This window comes from Periplaneta americana, chromosome 15, assembly GCF_040183065.1.
Source record: "Periplaneta americana isolate PAMFEO1 chromosome 15, P.americana_PAMFEO1_priV1, whole genome shotgun sequence".
NCBI lineage: Eukaryota > Metazoa > Arthropoda > Insecta > Blattodea > Blattidae > Periplaneta > Periplaneta americana.
The window spans coordinates 167,337,244-167,339,616 of record NC_091131.1 but is presented as its reverse complement, the minus strand read 5'-3'; positions in this window follow the sequence as shown (position 1 = coordinate 167,339,616).

Here is a 2,373-nt window from a genome sequence, read left to right as displayed (position 1 = left end):
TAAAAACGGAGGAAGCAAGGGTTAAAGTTAAGTGAATAGCATAATTTAATGAAGATTGACATATCATTTAGTTTGAAAGTGCATACTTTATATTACTCGCTATATGTTTCGTTAAATCATGGTAATCACTCAATTTAAGACCTTGTTTTCTCCGTTTTTCATTAATGGCGCTTGGACCACTATGGCTCTGAACCCTTCATATCTCGCTGTGAAATTCCTGGAAATAATGACAATAGTGACCTCTTATCTCATTGTGCACGTTTCCTGTCCAACTGCTTATGATTCTCCTTATCCTGATAATTATGGAATTATTTTTTTGCAATCGCTTGTATATTATCGCAAGCAGTTCTTCGAGTTATCTGTTGAATTTGTTGAGGTATAGTCGTAAAATAGTGCAATTATGTACTGTTCTGCCGGAAAACAGAAAACTTTCATTTGAAATTCAGTCATCACTGAACTACTGTTTGTTGCAGTCTGTCCAGAATGAGAAATTATTTGAAAATTTGTGTTCTCAGGTTATCAATTAGTGTTATATCCTGGTCGTCTATTAAAAATGAACACATGGCAAGAACGCGTGACTGCCTACACCAGGGGAAGGAAAAAGAAAAGCAGATACCACCGCCCATGTTCTTTCCACTACACTGCTTTCATATAGTAAAACAATGTGCATCAGTGGTGGATTTTAGGTGACCAGCGAGAGTCAAACGCTATGATGCATACATTATTCAATCCGTCACTCAGAAATGCTTGCCTTCAGACGTTCATGTAACAGTCCGATATATAACTGTGTCTGTGGAGTGGAGAGTCAAGGGGTGGTCTGCAGTAGCCTACCTCAATTGAGCTATTAACGCCCAGGCTTGATCTATAAGAAGTAAAATGTGTAGGCTAACTTTGAAAAATAGTTTGAATTTACTGCACAAAATGTCTTTCTCACATTGCCTTGCGGCATTAATGTGCCCTATTTCGCAGGCTTCATCGATAGAGACATGATCACTTAAAGAACTTGGTTGATACGAAGGCGTGCATTGCACATCCCACTTGAAAGGGGACACGACAAAGATGTGAAGCGCAACGCAATATGTATCTCCTTATTGCGGAGAATTAGATATAATAGTTTTTCATTGGATATGAGTCCAGTAGAGAAATGCCAATAGAGGATATATTATAAATTTGCAATAATAGTAAACAGTACAAAGATTACTGAATGGCACTGTACTACTAATCGAATGTGGTTGACATGACATGACTTCATTATTTTCTTTGTTATACTATAAGTATCTTCTGTTCTATTCATCAAACATGTACGGTAATCATGTCATTTCAAAATAATTGAAAAGTAAATGTATTACAAATCCAAGACGCCGTGGTGATTCAGTTACAGATTGTTGGCTTGAGTTAAACGGAGACATCATTTCAAACAATGAGGTTAGGATCGTTGTGCACGGAGGTTAGGTTAACAGGAATTTTCCTGGGGTTCCCACATTTTGGAGTAGAACTTCGTCTTTCTTCTCACTACGTATGAGGGATAAATAGAAAATTATCAGCCACATGAAAATCCAACCCCATCTTCTCCTTGTTGTCCATGCATTGCCCTGTTTTTTATTGTATTACACTTGCTCACATTTAATTCATTTATTCATAGTGTTCTGCTCAAGAGAAGGTCTTTCACTGCGAACTCAGCATTCTCCAGTCCTATTTCCCTTATTCCCCTTGTATTCTCTGTGTGTTAATTGCGGTCTTCATTTCTCGTTTTCTTTCTATTTTTCCTTCTACATTTTGTTCTCCATGCATTTGCCTTAGTCTTGTCGTTATCTTTCTGTTCTCCTTGTATTCCGTTTGTTCTCTTTATTTTACCTATATTCTTCTCTTTCCATTTTCCTTGTATTCCCACGTTCTATTTGTTTTCCCATTCTTCTCATAATCCTCCCTTTGTTCACCGGTGAATTTCATGAAAATATATACCCAAAGTGAAAATATTGAAGTATTATTTTAAGCTGGTAACACTAAAAAATAATGTTGTCTAGACATTGAAGCTTCCAGAAACATACGACATAGTTCTAAATTTTGAACACAGTTAGCAGCAATGTTGTCAGATTGGAGAAAAGTGTCATAAAACTGCAGTATTGAATATTATACTCAGAATAAAAGCATGTAGAACGTCTTTAAGTGCTAACAGCAGATATTATTTACCATAATAACTTGAAATCTAACTCTTTTTATTCACACTGAAGTAAAAGGTAAGTTTTGGCAAGGAATGCTGAAATAAAGTTAATTGCTAAGTAAGGTGGGATTGTCGTGTAAGTCACAAAAATTTGTGAATTGTCAGATTCTAGGCGTAATGCTTCGAGTTAATCGATTGTAAATTATTATGTT